This window comes from Lycium ferocissimum, chromosome 5 (assembly GCF_029784015.1).
Source record: "Lycium ferocissimum isolate CSIRO_LF1 chromosome 5, AGI_CSIRO_Lferr_CH_V1, whole genome shotgun sequence".
Classification (NCBI taxonomy): Eukaryota; Viridiplantae; Streptophyta; class Magnoliopsida; order Solanales; family Solanaceae; genus Lycium; species Lycium ferocissimum.
The window spans coordinates 16,175,019-16,193,905 of record NC_081346.1 but is presented as its reverse complement, the minus strand read 5'-3'; the positions used below and the strand labels follow the sequence as shown (position 1 = coordinate 16,193,905).

At 34.8% G+C, this 18,887-nt stretch overlaps 1 pseudogene; it reads right to left on the bottom strand.

The window, feature by feature from the left end:
• Positions 1–15,949: 15,949 nt before the first annotated feature.
• On the bottom strand, positions 15,950–17,796 carry LOC132056218 (bidirectional sugar transporter N3-like; annotated as a pseudogene).
• Positions 17,797–18,887: the final 1,091 nt, after the last annotated feature.

Genomic DNA, 18,887 nt, shown 5'->3' with positions numbered 1-18,887 from the left:
TGGTTGACATATTTATATAGGCAGGGGGTGGGAAAGTTGGTGCAACAGTGGAAAAGCTTTTGTCCTATAGTACTCTTATATTTTATTTGGACAAATATTCTATTCTAAAATGGAAAAAGAGCACTTCGAAGAATGAGGGTGCAATGGCAAAAGCCAAATATCCTAAGAACTTAAAGGTCCCAGGGTGATCATGCTCTCTTTATTCAGTGACGAAGCCAGAATTTTCATTAAGGGGATTCAGAATATGAAGAAGTAAACACACGAATAAGCCAAAGGGGGTTCAACATCTACTATATATACATAAAAAATAATTTTAACCATATATAAATAGTGTAATTTTTTGTTGAAGGGGGTTCGGATAAACCCCTCAGCCCTACCTAGCTTCGCCTCTGCCTTTGTTATGTCGTCCACCAATCCTTAGGGGCACTAAGGCTCACACTTGCCCATGCTTTAATTTTTTGGAGGGGTTTGATTTTAATGTATTTCTGTACAAAATGAACACCTAATCATCTTTGAAAACAATCAAGAAATGATTGAGGGACCAATTATTGCCTGCCATTTGGCATCAATAATTGAGCTTAGGCCATCTAGTTCTGGCTCTCTGGTGCTCCTATAGTCAAATGGGGAGATCAATTTGTTGCAATGGCCGAAAGAATTATACGTTGCTGTAGTAGGTTTATCTCTTTTTAGTGGGTTGGGATTTATTTTATCGATATCAATGTGTACAATGAAATAAATGTATCTTAATTACTTAGTTTCTTATATATATATATATATGATTTGAAATGCTGGTGACATATGTTTAGCATATACATGTAGAGATGTCAATGGGAGTTTTAGGCTATATTTGTGGGGGTCAAATTAGCAAAAAATTGAGACAATAAATGGATTGAGCTATAACACACGAAATGTTTGTATGGGTCATAATGTACTGACTAACTTGAGCTAAACAATGAATTATAATAACTGAATCCCTCCAATTCAAAAAGCTTTTTCCATTTGTTTGTCTGTTCTTTTAAAATTTGAATTTTCTTTATTTATTGAATCAATCTAATGGAGTAATATAATCTTTTCATTATTTATCGTAATTATTTTCAAGCAAATAGCTCAAAAAAATTTATTTCTCTATGTTTTGATTAGTTTTTTTTTATGAATTAATCAATTTGGACTGCATGCAACCCAATAATTGGTGCAAGTTTTAGATGAGCTGAAATTGGCCATGTTCAAAATGATCCGCCAATAAACATATTCCCGATCCAACCTGCACAAGTTTAGACATACGGATTGGATTGGTTATACTTTCATGAGCTATATTTGACACCTTACATGTACAAGTATACTTTCCTATGCATGAAAAGGTTCAAATTGAGTTGAATCAAAGAAAGGGATGCATGGTTCAAATTGACAGAAGTAAAGAATTAGAGTTTACTAAATTTGTTCCGCTCAATAGCTCTTTTTGGGAGGTAATAATTTGCGCTGTTATACAAAAGTTATTAAAATATCTTAGTATCATATGATACTCATTGGCAGTGCTTTAGTCGACGTTTCTTTTCCATACTTCTTTACTTGCCCTAACGTCCTCCTTTTTAATTTCTTTACTGTTCTCCCAAATTCAATTAACCACACACTACATATATGCTCGTGATTTTAAAGACTGTTCCAATGATTGCATCCCAGATGTTTCCTACCATCTTCTCTCCTCTTACTAATTTATTTAAACCAATGTCTTTTTCTTGGATGTACCATGCATAAAGGACATTGGTACCACTTTGAACGTTCTTGCTTTAATCTTAGTCGTTTAATAATACTTTGTCTGATATTGGTTTCATGATCAAAATGAAAAAGACGTATTGTGCTTAAAAGTCCTAATTTCTAAAGTAAGATTAAACAATTGAGAGACCGAGAACCAAGGTGCATCTCTCATTTCTTCTAAATTGAGTGGAGGACTCTAATTTCTTTACTCGATTAAAAATGGCCCTTCCCACTACACATTAAGGATGTACTTTATCCTTTTTCTTCTACTCATAAAAGCTTATTTTACTTTTAACGGACAGTTATATGTCATTTTAAAATCGTGACCAACTTCTAGCTCTCTCATTGGATGTAGCGTCACCGAGTAATTCAAATTAAAAGTGCATGAGTCAAACATCGTTAAAAATGATTTGGTTAATAGAACTAAATAATTTACTGATAACACCGTGTTTCCAATTCTTCTTAATTTCTTATGATGCCCAATGAAATTATAGACTCGTTTAGAAGATGGTAACAAGGTAATATATATTAAGTGGAACGTTATGAGGATCATTTTATTACATAAAAGACTGAAGACCTCATGATTTAAGTTTGGAATAATATGTTTTGGCCATTAATATACATGAGATTGACCAACCTTAAGTGATACATCAACTTTAGGAACCAGTATATAGCCGCAAATTCGGTGAAATAGAACCCTCTTTAATTTGTAAGCTTAAGAAGGTGAGATTCGTCAAAGGCACCAAGAATCTAGGTTATGTACCCTAGCCACTGTGACGTAAATAACGTAGGCATCAAGAATTAAACAAGATAAAAAATAAAAATAAAAATGGGTAAAACATATAAATTAGCACCTTTGCCGATAAGTTAGACTGAATCATAATTTGCTATTTGTAGTTTAATTTATCATAACTATAATAAATATTACTTATAAATTTAGGGGACAAGTTCTAACATACTTTACTGAAAGGCATATATGGTATGTTTGGAAATTAACGTCAAGGTCTTTTTTAGACAAACTTTATAAGTTTGCGAAGTTCAAAGGAAATTTTAAACTCATAGCCTGTTTGGCCAAGCTTATTTTTCCCTCAAAAGTATTTGTTTTTTCAATAAGTGCTTATTTTAAAAAAAGTGAGGTGTTTGGCCAAGCTTTTGGGAGAAAATAAGTGTTTTTCTAAGTTGTTTGATAAAAATGTAGGTTAGCTTTTTATTAAAAAAAATAGTAATTTTTTTGCCCAAAACCACTTTTTTGAAAAGTACTTTTGAGAAAATACAAATAGAAGCACTTTTTAAAAGCTTGGTCAAACACTAATTGGTGCTCAAAAGTACTTTTTAAATTAATTGGCCAAACACAAACTGCATTTAGCCAAAAGTACTTTTTTAAAAAGTATTTTTTAAATATAAACTATTTTTAGAAGCTTGGCCAAACAGGCTATTATTCTCTAATTAAAATTATTACGTTATACGTGTGGCAGGTCGCAAGTTCCAGGGCAAAAGGATATAAACGTCTCAGGTTAGTCTGCCATTGCCTTAAGTTTTGGGTGAATATGCTCAAATTCTTTTATGTCGGGCATCCTATATCCTCCACTCATTCTTTAAGTATGAAAAGGGGAAAATCATGAATCTTTTGAGTATATATTAATGTATTCGAAATTTCGAATCCTCAATATATAAGTGAGAAAATTAAACAGTTACATTGTTTCTGAAACTAATACGATATTAATGATCAGGAAAAAATAAAAAGACAGGTGATTTTTGTTGGTTGTTGAGTTGATGTATTTCAGAATCCTCTTTGCAGCTTCCAAATGAGGCTTTCTTGGTGATTGCATAAATCTGCTGACATATCCAACAGAAAAAGCAATATCTGGCCTTGTAATAGTCAAATACAAAAGACTTCCAACAAGAGCTCGAAAAGGCTTGGGATCTGCAAGAAGTGAGCCTTCTTCACGCCTTAACCTCCTAGTCTCAAGAGGAGTAGAGCACTTTTTGCTTTGTTTTATCCCAAACCTGTCAACAAGCTTCTTGGCATACCCTTCTTGGGTAACAAAGATCCCTTTACTCGTGTTTGTCACCTCTAAGCCAAGAAAATGATGTAGCTCTCCCAAACCTTCTGATATCAAATCTTATGGCAAGCTCCTCTGAAGCCTCGCAACTTCATCATCATTGTTTCCTGTTATTATCATGTCATCCACATATAACAGAACAACAACATGCAAGTCTCCATGTTTCTTAACAAACAAGCTAGGATCTGAATGTGATGCAGCATATCCACAAAAATGTAAATATTGTGCAATTTTTCCATACCATGCTCGTGGAGCCTGCTTGAGTCCATAAAGTGCTTTCTTAAGCTTGCAGACATAATCAGGATATAAGTTAGAGACATACCCGGGTGGTTGATCCATATAGATACGTTTGTCAAGTTCTCCGTACAAAAAGGCATTCTTCACGTCTGTCGCCATAATTTCCAACCGTACGATGCTCGCCATGGCTAATACAACTCGAACTGAGATCATCTTAGCCACCGGACTGAAGGTTTCTTCATAGTCTTCACCATACTTTTGAGAAAATCCTCGAGCAACCAGCCTTGCTTTATATCTGTTTATTTTATCGGCTTCTTCTTTTAATTTTGTAAACCCATTTGCAAGATATGGGTTGTACGTCTTTGGGCTTTGGTACAAGGCTCCAAGTTTGATTTTTCATTAAAGCCTCCATTTCATCATTCATAGCAAGCTCCCACTCTTTGACTCCTTTAGCTTCTTCAAACGAGGAAGGTTCTTCATCGTCAATTGGTCCCGCAAAGAAGCAAGAATATGTACTAACAAAATTTTCATCTCCGAAGCGGGGGTGGCTTAACAATAGTTCTTCTTGGTCTTTGTGAATCACGTGAATTATCTTCTTGTTCGAGCTTCATATTGTTGAGTTCCGGGCTCCCCTTTCTCCGGCTCCTCTGCACCGTACTATTCGAGGAAACACCGTGATGGGTAAGCTTGGAACTCCAGATTCAAGATTTTAAAACCTCTCCTTCCGAAGCCGCTCCATAATACGAGGAGACTTCATCAAATACGACATCACGAGAAACAATGAAGCGATGAGTTTTCGGTCCATGCACTTCCAACCTTTTTTCCTTTCGTCATATCCAACAAAGATGCATTTCCTTGCCTTGGCATCCAACTTGCTTCGTTGAGAATCTGGGATATGAACATAACAGATAGAGCCAAAAACTCTTAGGTGTTTGATGCTAGGCTTTTCTCCAAACATTAATTCATAGGGTGACTTCATGTTGTTTGGAGAAAGCAGCATCCTATTGATCACATATGTTGCACATTTCATACCTTCAGCCCATAAGGCTCTAGGTAAATTTTTGGCATGAAGCCAACTTTTACATGTCTCGGTTAAGTGTCGAATCTTTCTTTCTGCCACTCCATTTTGTTGTGGTGTATCAGCACATGTGAGTTCTCTTTTAATACCATGCTGACGACAAAAAGAGAGAAATTCTTCAGAAGTGAACTCACCACCATTATCAGTCCGCAACCGCCTTATTCTGGAACCGAGCTCGCCTTCAACCGTTTCTTTGAACTCCATAAACTTGCTGAAAACTTCTGACTTATGCTTCACAAAGTAAACCCAAGTGAATCTAGTAAAATCATCAATGAAAATTAACATATGAGAATAGCCAGAGAATGAGGAGTTCTTGTTGGCCCCATCAAATCACTGTGAATTAGTTCTAGAGGAGCACTGCATCTTGACAAGGATCTATCAAACGGAAGACGATGTGCCTTTCCGTATCGACATCCTTCACAAATCTCTCCTCCACCAAAGTTGCTTAAGTTTGGTAATCCTTTTACTAGATTGAATTTCACCATAGTGTTGACACCCAATTTTGTCCTTCCTTCATTCCAATTTTATTTCCTTGGGCTTTTTAAATTAATTAAATCTAAATATTTTATTTTCACTATTATTTCTACTACTATCATTACTTTCATTTTCATTATTCTACTACCAATATTAATAGTATTACTTTATCACAATTTTTAAAAGGGTTTGTTGTCACTTATTTTCGTTAAATTAATTATACTTTACCAAGTCTTTATTTTCTACACATTGATCATTAATTATCATAGTATATATATTATACTAGTTACTAAATTAGAAGCCCAAAAATAAATTAATTAGAGGAAGAAAAGGGCCAAATTCGGATTTCACCCAGCCCACATTATTCCTTACCCGACCAGCCCATACCTTTGATTAATTTAGGCCAGCCGGAGCAGCCCATTTAGCCACTCATCCGCTCCAGCCCAACCCAAACTCATCCGATCCGGCCCATTTTCCTCTTTGGAACAAAAGACAAAACCTAATCGTCATTTCTCTTTCTCTACAGCCGCAGCTCTATTCCCTTTCCCGTCTGTCTCTCTCCCTACGCTCTCTCCTTTCTCGTCGTCTTCTCTATTCTCTCCCCTCCATTTAGCAAAACTTCAGTCCCCTTTCACCATCACAGTCTTGACTTTCCTTTTTCATGCAAATTTTATCTGAAATGGAAAGGTTTCCCATTTTCGTTTCAAGATGCAAGAATCCTCAAAGAAACAGAAAAGATCGGGCCAATTTTGGTAACACCGAATCAAATCACCCAACGTTCTGATTTTGAACAAGTTTTGATTTCACTATCCCGCCCAAATTGAAACCCTAAACTTTAGTTTTTACACCTATATATATACATCACAAAACATTCAGCGGAGGGAGTTCCCAACCCACCAAAACCCCTTTGAAAATATCTACATTTTCCCAACAACCGTATCTTGAAACAATTATTTTGAAGTACCAAGTAGGTTACCGTTTTTCTTTTAATCCGCTTATTACTTTAAAATCGAGGGTAGATCGGAGACCTGACGTCCCCACTTCACCGCACCCACAAAAGGTCATGTGTTCTTTTCTTTCAAACTTGAGGTTTATGATATGTTCGTGTGTTGATGTTTCGCTTTGGCCGAATTTCGGTTTGAGCCGCTTAGTAGTATTACGCATGTTCATGTTTTAGTTAGTCTAATCTCGATTCGTTAACAATGTTTACATGTTCGCGTCGTGACTTAGTTTAAGTCGGCTTCGCTTGGTAATGCTGATTTGTTCATATAAATTCATGTGTGGATGATTAAGTTACTATTGTTCGGTTTTTTAATTTATCGGTACACTCATAGTTGGGATCCGTTCTACTTAGTTATATGATATTTTGGTTAGAGAGCATGTTAGGTCCGCCCCTCTCGTTTGTTCCGAGTTCAAATGATCGTCAAATGTTATCGCTATTTTTCGACGTCATTTTTCTTAATCTGTTTTGTGCCTTAGACACCGTTTTAATTAACTTGGTCAACAAAAGCTCAACACGATTTAGTATATTCGTTTGTCCCTTTGTAGTCGATTTATCCGTCAATGGTAAGTCAAGATAGTGCATGTATTCATTGGTCATTTGAACCTTAGCACCGGTGATAATCTAGTTAGCATGACCAAGTATTTCATTTTACCGATTGAATCATGTGGTTAATAGTGTTTCGATGGTTCAGTTCAGTGTCCGTTGCCGTATTATTCGGTCATTTGCCTCGCTGGTTTAGTTTGCTAAGTTTATCTGATAGCCCCTTGAGAGTGTCAAAATAAGATGAGTTTAGTCTGGCGACTCTTTAACTTAATATATCCCGTCTATTTAAGTGCATCGAACTTGCCTTGTATGCCCCTTTGGTACCGTTTATATGTGGTCTTCGAGTGTTAATTTCTTCTTAGCATGATTCATCTTGTTGTTCTGCCCTCATCAAGCTTTGAGTTCCTCTAAATCGTCCTGGTGAGTCTCACAAATGTTCCGTTTGAGTAGGTTATATCATTTGTAGTGAAATCAAGTATGGTTGTCTATTTGTTGGCTTAAGAAAGTTTACACTCCTTTGGAAGTGGCATGTTTGACCCCGTTTTCTACTCCATGAGACTCGTTTGTATGTTAGATCTAAGTGGTCCATTTATATGCTAATATTCACCCTCCCGCATGGTCCATGTCTCTTTTTCTCGCTAATGCAACTTGGCCTTAGATATTTCATTTAACCCTGCTAGATCATTAGCCTAAATTTATTGAAGGTGACCCTTAGTTTAATACTCGTGACCTATGGTGGCTGATGTACTAAATGTTTTGTCCGTGATAAGAATAACATGTTAGATTTGGATTAAGTGATTGAAGGTAAGCATGCCGACATGATAAGGTCTAAAGCGAGATTAATGAAATTAAGTGACTGGGCTCGGATAGAAGAAATAGCTCCTTTAGGATCTATTCGCAAAGTGATTGGAAGCATATACGTACCGAAATTAAGACTAAGTCGCTCGGGCATTTAATGAAATATCCTAAGGATTTAGTTGTGCTAGTTAAAGCCTTGCGGAAAACGGTTTAATCTAAATTGCTAGACTCGATGAAGATATCGTTTAAATGCCACTATATGACTTGAATCCCGTGTTGAAACCGTTTTCTTCAAAACTCGTTTCCTCATGAAAATGGTTGCCGTTGATCGCGTCGGCTACCACCGGTTGCGTTTCTCGCAGCTCTAATCGATCGAGCCATTCTTGTACTTCAAATAATGTACCATGCATTGTCAATTTGGTCCGTCGTGAATTCTTCTTTTGACATAAGTGTTGTTATCAATTCGTTGGCAAAGCCGTGCCTCGCTTCGTGATACTTCACGTCATTGCTCCTTGTCGTCCACTTCTCCTTCTATGTATCCTATGAGTGCATGTAGGAGATATACATTAAATATACACAGCATATACATAGTCTACTGATTTTATTTTGAGTTTACATTTTTCTTATATATTTAACATTATTATACACTAATTCTTTTCTTTCTATTTTATGCATGACCTTCGCGTACGAGTCCGAGGGGTTCATCTTCCGCATTCGGTGTTGAGCCAGGGCCCAACGAAAACATCGTTCCTCCAATGTCCGTTCTGCCCGCCGCCCAAGAAATAGAAAATAAAACTGGGCTGAAGCCCACCGCAATCGTCCACGTTTTTCGAAATGGCCGAGCCCATTCGTTTACAATTCTTGTGCCTCCATTTTACTTTGTTGCATTTAACTTGTGTTGTTTTGGACTAACACTTTGCTTCATTTTGTACTCTTAGCATTAGATGAATCATAAGAAATTTAGTGGGATTTAGTTTTAATAGTGGATAGTTAATTTAAAGAAAACCAATAATTAGTTCCATAAGCTTCATTTTCTTCCTTTTATATATTAGAGTATTTATAATGCCTTAATATTTATTTATTTTCAAAATAATTGATCTCTAAATAGCATATTTTGAATTAAAGGAGTTATATCTTATTTATTACTATCTTAGAAATTTCGAAACATCACTTATACGCAAGTACAAACTCAAGTATGCTTTATAAATAACTCTTCAGGGTTGAATCAATTACGTAGACTTTTAGCTAAGCATAGTTAATAAAAAGGGAAAAAGAAAACTCACTTCTTTCCTGAATCCTATTTATACACCTAAATTTTTTACATTGCTATATTCATATAATATGGTTTATCCAAAGTTCAAAACTACTAAAATCTCATCTCAAAAACTATTACTTATATGTAAATTATCATATTTTCTACAAGTTTTATTTTAAATAACATTATCATATTTATAACTTTAGCAATGCTTATAAAGCTATTTTCTTTTATATAACACTACATTTACACTTAGCCTAATTAATCATAAGTCTGGTCGGATTAACCATTATTAATGGAACTTAGAGGATGCCTAATACCTTCCCTCTAGGTTAGTTGAACCCTTACCTAGATCTTTTTGGTTTCGTAGACTTTAATAAAATCAACTCTAGATTAATACTTTAATTAACCTTAGGTGCCCTAATTCACCGTAAATAATTAGGTGGCGACTCTTAACTTTAAATAATCCCGGAATTATCCGGATGTTGTAAACTATTTTGACTTAGGTTAAAATAGGGTATGACACATAGCTTTTAATTTATCCATGCTAAGATGCCCAAGTCTAGCATGCCACAGATATGTATTATCATTGCTACTCATCTTCTCAATATATGAATTGGTGCGATAAGACATATAAATCATTAACTCTCTTACCGGTATGAATGATATCTCGCCTTGAGTTCTTTGATATTTTGAAGGAACTTCACGTCATGTGGGCCAAATAATAGATAACTTCCAAAGATCTACGGCATTTGCAACTGAAAATAGATTTTTCCTCATACCTGGAACATGAAAGACACTGTTGAGAGTGATAGAGTCCTCCCCGCTTTCGTTGATTTTAGCCTTCCTTCTCCACATGATGAACTGAGTTATCTGCTGTTACAATGACATCACAACCATTGTACTTTCGGAAGTTGGAAAATTTGGATTCATCCCCGGTGAGATGGTGCCCACATCCTGAATCCACAATCCAGTCTTTTTCAAAATTGATGGAAGCCATGGCATCTACCGTCGAGTCCGCCTACAAAGCACTTTCCCCGCCTTCTTCTTCTTCTCAGCCTTTCTGTTTGAGCCATATTACTCTCTTTGACTCGGCAATATCTTTTTACGTGTCCTATTTTGCCGTACCGATAGCATTCCTTGGGAGGCTTCTTACCGTGATTGTTAGGAAGACTCTTCCTTCTTTCCCGGCGAGCTTGAACCACCCGAGGAGCGAGAGTGTAGCCTATCTCTTGCTTTTCCTTTAAAGTTCCTCTTATCCGCTAGGAAGAAAGCATTTCCTTCACCTTCTTTGACAGATACACCAGCCAACTGTTTGGCTAATAACTCCTGTGACGATAACAAATTCTCAAATTCCTCCAAGGATGGTTGTTGAGCCCATCCTTGAATTGATGTAACAAAAGGAATATATTCTGACTTCAAACCACGAATGATAATTCTTCTCATTCGTGCTTCAGAAATGCTCGTCCCGCATTTAATAGAGATATTTCAACATAAGTTTTTAATCTTCAAGAAGTACTCAAGAATAGAAAGATTACCTTGAATGGTGTGTCCAATTCATTCTCCAAAATCACGAGCTTCATCCTTTTTGTTGAACAAACGATCAAGGGTCCTCCATATTTCTGGCCGATTTACACCTTATAATATGATCAAATAAACGGGAGAGAGACGGACCTCTTCAGATGAACTCCGCCTGGCATTAATCATTCCACTTCTTACGTGCATCATTATTTTCTCGGTGCATCGCCAGGAGGATTTGTGTTACTCCATATCGACAACTTCCCACAAATCCTCGCCAACAACGTAGGACTCCAAACAGTCTTCCATACCTTGTAGCCGGACTGGTTCAATAATTCCATCCCCAGTCCATTAGCACGACCACACACATCCATTTAGAAAAAAAACAATTGAATCGACCACTAACCCGATCTTGAAAATATATCCAGAAGCCAACGTATATGGCTATGGCTCTGATACCATGTAGAGAAATAATAGCAGAAGAAAGGTAAATCGGAGAAACCTTCTCGCTAGCCCAAGATCGTTACTAAGATCGGGAAGATTCAACTAAAGAAGAGGAAGCTTTGGAAAGGAGAAAGAAAATTTTAGATAGGGGAGAACTTGGCATGGGAAGAAAGACTTTCTTGAATTACTTGGTTACAAATGATCACGTCCACTCCTATTTATACTTGTCTAAGGATGGTTCTAGACATTCCTCTAGATACATCTATAAGAAAAATCTAGCACACCTTATCTTCTTGCAATGCTCTAGACTATCTAGAAATCTCTTCAAGATATTTATCCAAGATAATATACTAGGCTATTCTAGAATCATTACTAAATATCTAGTAGTTCTAAAAAAATCTACTTTATAATTTCACAGATATGGGCCTACTCTTCCAAAAGAATGAAATATTACTGGATATAACGCCGATTTTGGTGGTGACAATCGAAAATCTCTAACATATTTTTCTTTATTGCGAGGAACAAGTGTTTTGGTATGAAGCAAGACTCGGTTTCTTTATCAACTACGGAGGCGGAATATAACGTCAAGAATCCCTTTTCTCAACGTGTACGGCTCCAAAGACTTGCTAAAGATTTGCGTCTATAGCTATTTTCGAAGACAATCAAAGAGCCATCAAGCTTGCAAACAATCCGGTATTCCACGCTTTAACTAAGCACATTGGTGGAACATCATTTCATTAGAGAAAAAGTTTTTGATGGAACTATAAATACTTTGGAATGAGAAGTCGGGAGAATATTGCCGATATCTTCACCAAGTCACTTCCTAAAGCTTCACGTTTTTACGTGCTTCGTCTAGTTCCAAAATTCACTTTAAGGGGAGTGTGAAATTATAAAGTAGATTTTTTTAGAACTACTAGATATTTAGTAATGATTCTAGAATAGCCTAGTATATTATCTTGGATAAATATCTTGAAGAGATTTCTAGATAGTCTAGAGCATTGCAAGAAAGATAGGTATCCTAGATTTTTCTTATAGTATGTATCTAGAAGAATGTCTAGAACCATCCTTAGACAAGTATAAATAGGAGTGACTTTGATCATTTGTAACCAAGTAATTCAAGTAATGTCAAAAAGTCTTTCTTCCATAACCAAGTTCTCCTATCTAAAATTTTCTTTCTCCTTTCCAAAGCTTCTCTTCTTTAGTTGAATCTTCCAATCTTAGTAACGATCTTGGGCTAGCGAAGGTTTAAAAAAGACAGCTATTTTTGTTGGTTGGGTCTTGCCTAGTTTATTGACGACGGATTTTTAACCCTTACAAGTTTCTCCATGCAGTAGGCAATAAAATGCAAATTAATCCTAAGTGAATAGAAGAAAGAGAAATGGAGGAAATTACCCCCAATGACCTTGAAAATAGGCGGAGTTAAATTTTTGACTCCTGTTTCTCCGGTGGCAAACTTTCAAGGTCAAAAGTCAAAACTTGTAAAAGCATGAAGTTTTGCTCACGGAGAAAGTAAGGTCAAAAGTTCAAGACGTGTCATTCTTGTCCATTGAATTACATTTGCAGGATCCTTCAATCCCAATTTATGTAATACATTTTTTTTTTGATCCGCAAAAAAAGAGTGATACCATATTATACTTATAAATAATTTAATTTTAAACTTCTAATGTCACCCTTAGTGAGATGATTTATTACCAAATAAATATATATGACTTATTTTAGATCCTAAATTTCAATATATTTTATTAAATTTCAATACCCAATCAAAAGTTTATCAAGAAAATTGGGATGGAGAGAGTATCATATAGTATTTGCTCAATCAGTCAATCCCACCTTCATTAACTTAAGACTTCTCACAATTAATTCAAGTACACCTTTATGTCAAACGACACGAAGCCATAAATTAACGAGTTCGCATTTAAATTTGAAAAGGAATTTAAAGATCTGGAAGTAACATTGTTTTCTTGTGCGATAACTGGCTTGTAAAAATTATGGTACAAATTAAAATCATTTCTTAAAAGTATCGAGTTAAGAAAGAGAGGACTATAATAAAAGAGATTTTCTTCCAAAATTCTTAAAGAAAGGACCTCATTACACAATTTGTCACCGTTTCCACCGATATCAGAAAAGAACCAAAAAGATTCTAAGTACTATTGCTTTTAGTAAATTTTTTATATGTGTTACTCCATCACCCCCACATATTGCGATAAATTAATCAACTCAAAGGAAGAAAATTGTAGTAATAAAAAATTTGACGGCTCCCCGTATGGTTTGAAAAGATACCTTAGCTAGGGCTCAGTTTTGTTTTGGGGAAGGATGAATCTTTGACTGGTCAAAACTCAAGCGACTGTATAATTTCCAAACCTATATTTTAACAACTTTTATTCGATCCTTTTGTTAACACTCGATTATTCTATCTTTGGCTATTGACACAGTGACAACCACAATACTTATTTCATAATTTTATAAAGACCTACCCATAGGAACATTGGACTGCAAATTTTCTAAATTAGGTCTCCTTATTGATTTTGACTGAAAGGGTTCAACTTCAACCACTGAGATTCAACGGTCTGCATCACTCAGCATCGGACAGTCAAGAGAGCTTCGGGTGGTCGAGAGTTTTTGTATAAAAAAGATGTTTTAATTTTTGTAATTAAAGAAAGAGTACTCATTAAAGAGTCCTAATTTACATAGACATCTCCTCTAGTTTTTTTAGTTTTCTTACGAAAAACTTTTATTTTTAGGAGTGTGTTGTCCCTAGGTAGTCCCTGAACAACGTGTTCATTACAAATAGGGGAGCGGATGCAAAATGCATACTACTATCTCCGTTCATTTTTTACTTGTTCACTATATTAATCATTTTTACTTATTCAGTTTGAAAACTAGGAGATAATTTATCATTTTATATCTATTTACTAACAAGTACTAATTATTTCCAATTCATTTCTCAATGAGTGAAATGACTTATAACAATTAGGCGTAATAAAGTAAAATTACCATTTTATTTATTGCTTCTTGAGAGGCGTCAAGTCAAACATGGAGAAGTAAACATGGACGGAGGTAGTATAGAAAAACATTCAATTCAACCACCATCTTTACTCATTTAAATATGTGAATGTTTCATCTAAAAGTTTAAACTATTAGGGCAATTATATTTTTATTTATCTAATTATCTCTTAACAGATTCTCACATGTTTATGCGTCAAACATGTGTCACCAAACTAACCTACATCCCCTAATTAAAAACAGGCAAAAATCGACAGCCAAAATTGACGGACTGCGTCGGTTTTTCAGTGAAAACAGACGGAAAATCGACTCAACACGTCCGTCCGTTTACTTTACGTCTCTTTTCAAAAACCGACGGACTGCGTCAGCTAAAACCGACGGAAAACCGACAGAGTCCGTTGGTTATGTAAGGAGAAAAAAAAACCGACGGATTGTTTTTTTTTTTTTTAAAAAAAATAATAATGAAATGTAGCAACTTGGAATTGAACCCAGGTACGTTCCTTGACATTAAAGGGCTCTACCACTACACCACTCATATTCTTTGTTCAAATACTTACATTGATTTAATTTATACTGTTTTTCGCTCTAAAACCTGACGGACTCCGTGATTTTTTTATAAAAAAAATTAAAAAATAAATAATAAAAATAGAAAACCCACAGAGTCCATCGGTTTATTTTAGAAAACAATATAAAAATTAATTATAATTTTTGTGCATTTAGAAATTAATTATATATTTAGAAAACAATATAAAAAATTAATTATAAAGATATTAATTATATCTTAAAAAGATATAAAAAAATTATTCAGTCGATTTTGCCGTCGGTGTTTTTCCGTCGGTTTGTGCCAGTTTTTAAGTAGGATTATTTGCCCTTTCCCACTAAAAAAATGATTAACACCATAATTCACTTGATTTTAATAGAATAAGAGCATAAATTATCATTTTGCATAGTTCACGAGTAAATCTGACCCCTTTTCCAAGAAAAAAGAAAGAGAAAACATATTAAGTTAATTAGAACTTATTTTCTCCCTCAATAATTTTATTAGACTTAAAAATCAGCATCTTTCACATTGGATAATATTTGCAGATATGTTATTGTAAAGATTTGCAGTATGTTATTGTCTGCCTGTTTAATGAAAAAAATTGAACGATACTATAAATTTCAGAAATAATTATTAAAACATTAACTTATTTCTGAAAAAAGTTAATGTTGTTGTTGTTGTTGTAACTTATTTCTGAAAAAATCTTTATAAAGAAATTATTTAAGAATCCTCTCAAAAAAGGAAAAAAATTGCCAAAAGAAATAGTGATTTCTTAGTCTAGTAGAATTATTGATGAAGAAGAAAAATGCTCCAATAGTTAATGTGTGTTTTTTCTATCTTTTTTCTTGGGAAAGTGTTCAAATATACCCCTGAACTATATGAAATTGCTGTTGATTCCTTCTTTGATTAAAATCAGATGAATTGTGGTGCTAATTATTTTTTGTTAGTGGAAAAGTGTGAACGTAGTCCAGTTTCATAAAAATGGAATAGTTTTGGTTCCAACTATTAACAGAAGGCAAAAGTAGGCAATTTCGTGTAATTTAGAGGTAAATTTTATCCTTTGCCGTAGTTGGTTTTTCAATAATAACTTGATGGTGGCAATGTAAAAAAAATAAACTCAAAATAGATATTGAACACTTGCGCACAAATGTGATGAATGAAATATATTTTGGTTAAAAATAAAATTTACTGCTGACTCGCATAAAACCAATACAACGAACACACACTTTTAACGCAATCATGAAGGTAACAATTTTATTCTTTTATATAGGACCATATGCTAAGAGAAAGCTTGCACGAAATATATATATGAGCATCATATACAAGAGATAACTTGTGTACAAACACATCTCAATATTAGGAAAAGCTAAACAAAGGAATTAATGGTAATTAATCCTGAGCAGTGTTGCTTTAAGATCAATACCAATTCCAGAAGGGAAGTTATACTACTATATCTTAGCTGGCTTCCACAGTTTGTAGCTTCGGCATATTTTCTGCATTAGCTGCTTTAACACCACAATTAGTATCATGTGGACAAGTGGCAACCTGTACTTTATCTGTACGAACCAGTAAACCTGCAAGCTTCACTATGTCAATAATTTGTTCCTGTGTGAGTTCTGTAAGCTTAGCATTCATGTTCTCATCCGCCACAATTATTGCAGGCTTTTGTATCTCTGGAAGTTTCTGCTCTTTTAAGATGTCCTTCTCTTTTTTGCTGTAGATTGCGTAGAGCACCATTTGAAGTATACCGAAGATAAATCCCAGTACATTTGGAGCCTATAAAACATACACAAGGAAAGTACGTGAGTACATTAAGATTCATGCATGAATTTTTAATTAAACATGCAAGTAAAGAACTTACAGCAATGTTAATGTCTTTTAGTAGGAGACCATAGAAGAACCACGCGACGGCACTCAATGTGAGAAAAACTGATAGGAGAAGTGGCATGTATTCCACACTCTTTGTTCTGATAACTTGTCTCTGCATAATTGAGAAAAAAAAAAAAAAGCATTACACATTAGAAAAGAAAACGAAGAGGATTTATATGTTCTGAAGTACTATGTGAATATTTGCACGTAAAAGCTCACCACAATGCCTAAGGGTGCTACAAACACACATAAGGAGAACACAAGGCAAACCCATCCAACCACTTGTCCACGAACCGCCCCTTTGAATAGAAATTGAGTAACCAGGATAATTGCACCAAATCCACCCACCACTGATAATAGGAGCATCTTCACCGTTTGGACCTGTATCAATTAATTTGTGAAGATCAAAGTTTTATTTTCATTCTTTTGGGCGAATAGGAGAATACTTAGAAATCTAGATGAGAAATTTAAATAGATGATTTCTTAAATCCTTACCCTGGCCTTCTTTGGTGCATAGAAAAGATAGAAACCAACGTAAATAGTTTCAATGAAGACACCAAATGAGTTGATAGTGATGAGAAGGGTCGTGTTGGTCTTCAAAAATGCATAGTATATCCAAAGCATGGAGCTAAAGAGAGCAACCACGTATGGAATTTTGATACCCTTCAGTTGATTTCTTCTTGTAAATTTTATAAAACGTGGGTCTACAAGTGTGATTATATGGTGTTAGTAAGATTATAAGCCAAATATAACAGAAATTTTCAGAAAAAAATAAGTAAATGGACACTCACATTGGAGAAAGGAACACAACGAACGAGATAATGTTACCTGCAAATTGCAAAAGAAAAAAAATGATACAGTGAGTTAAATAATATTTTTCTGGCTAAGATTAACGTTATGAACAAATGATAAGGTGCATTAAACAGCTCAAAGAAAAATAATATGTCCGTGATCATTTTATTAAAAATAATAAGCAAAACAAGAAAATAGATTTTTGATATTTAAGGAATGCCATAGGAATATTTAAGAAGCAATAGAAGGAGAAAACATGTTTATCTACCAAGGACACCAAAAGCAAAAGCCCAATGACCAGAAATTCCCGCCATCTCTCTTTTGTTGTTCTAGCCAAAGAATTGCAAATCTCTAGCACTCTGTCTCTAACCCAAAATGCTAGGTTGCAAAAGACAATCAAGTTTTCTACTTTGCTGTGAAATGAGAGGAGGGCTTGGTTCACATATTTATACAAGCAAGGGGTGGGAAAGTAGTTAGGTGCAACAAATTAAAGTATCCTTTTTCTTTTTCTTCTAAGTATTGTATTTGGAAAAATATATTTAATTAAACTGCAAAAAAGCACTCTGTGTTTAAAGGGAGGGGTGCTATGGCAATATCCTCATAATTCATGGTCCCAAGACGCTCCTTTATTATGTCATCCTCCAATCCTTGTACAACTCTTGCTTTATTTTTTGGACTGTTTGATTCTTCTTTCATTTTCTTAAAAATGAGCAACAAATCAATAAAAATCAGTCCACAAATGAAGGGACCAATCAAAGCTTCAATTTGCATCAATAATTGAGTTGGGCCCATCAAATTTTGGCTGTGATGCAGCTATTGAGAAGATCAATTTGCTGCAATGGCTGATGAATTCAAGATATGCTTCGCTTTGCTTTGCTCTTCATTAGGCTTATCTTGTCATAGCGGGGTGTCTCATGAAAAATGAACCTTAGCCTAATTCAATACAAAAAGGTGGGTGAGAATTACCTTAAAAATCATATAAAGAGATCTCCTATCCCTAATGAGCGGATGTAGAACTCAACAACATCATTTATGTGCATAGTATATAAAGAAGTAAATGGGTAAGATAAAAATGAAATGGATCCAATTTCTTTGTTTTCGTTAAATTTGTAAATGCTGGTATGTATAGCATAACATGCTTTTGTGTACATGAACATGGGCTTAAAACGACTTAACTCTCTGAGAAGGTTTGAACTTCCAATCGCAAAACTTAAATCAACTGGTACAATAGCCTAATACATTAATTATCTCCTCTAGAAACTCTAACGACAATCAATAAATAGGACATGTGTATTACTCCTCCGTCCATAATAGTGCCTTTTGGCCTTTTTATTTTGGTCCAACGTATTTTTTAACATAATCAAAAAAGAATAAATTTATTTTTCCAAAAGTTGCCCCTAATTTACATATCCCTAAGAAGTCTTTTAAATTACTCCAAATCTCTATAAAGGGTAACTTAGTTAAAATATCTATTTTTTCTAGGAGTAAGAATTTTCTTAAGGGTTGTAACAAAGGCT